We start from the raw sequence: 466 nt of genomic DNA on the forward strand, positions 1-466 counted from the left end.
CCGCCCCACAGCACCGGGCGCGCGCGCGCCCGGGCCCCTCGCTCAACCCGGACACCTGAGCTGCCGTAGACCCCGCCCCCTTGGCCGGCTCCACCCCCCCGACAATCACATGTCCCGCCTCTCCCTGGCGCGGAGCTCGGCCAACTGGCGGCACAAAGCCCCGCCCCCTTCTCCCACAGACACCCGCGCACCCCGCCCCTCCAAATCCGAGCCCGCCGCCTCACAAGCCACGCCCCCCGGCCTGGAAGTGGGAATGATGTCATCACCCGCGCAGAATGATGACGTAAAGGCAATTAGCCAATTGCCGCCGCCGGCTTTTGGCGCGAAATGACGCGCGCCGTTATTTGAAACTCAGTCTCAGGGCTGCGTACCTCAGAGCTCCTGCCCCGCCCCGAACCGAACCAGGCTCCTGCCGGCAGCCAGCCGCCCCCTCCCACTCCACCCCCGTCACTCAGCCGGGCCGCCC

Source organism: Gopherus evgoodei, chromosome 3 (assembly GCF_007399415.2).
Source record: "Gopherus evgoodei ecotype Sinaloan lineage chromosome 3, rGopEvg1_v1.p, whole genome shotgun sequence".
Lineage (NCBI taxonomy): Eukaryota > Metazoa > Chordata > Testudines > Testudinidae > Gopherus > Gopherus evgoodei.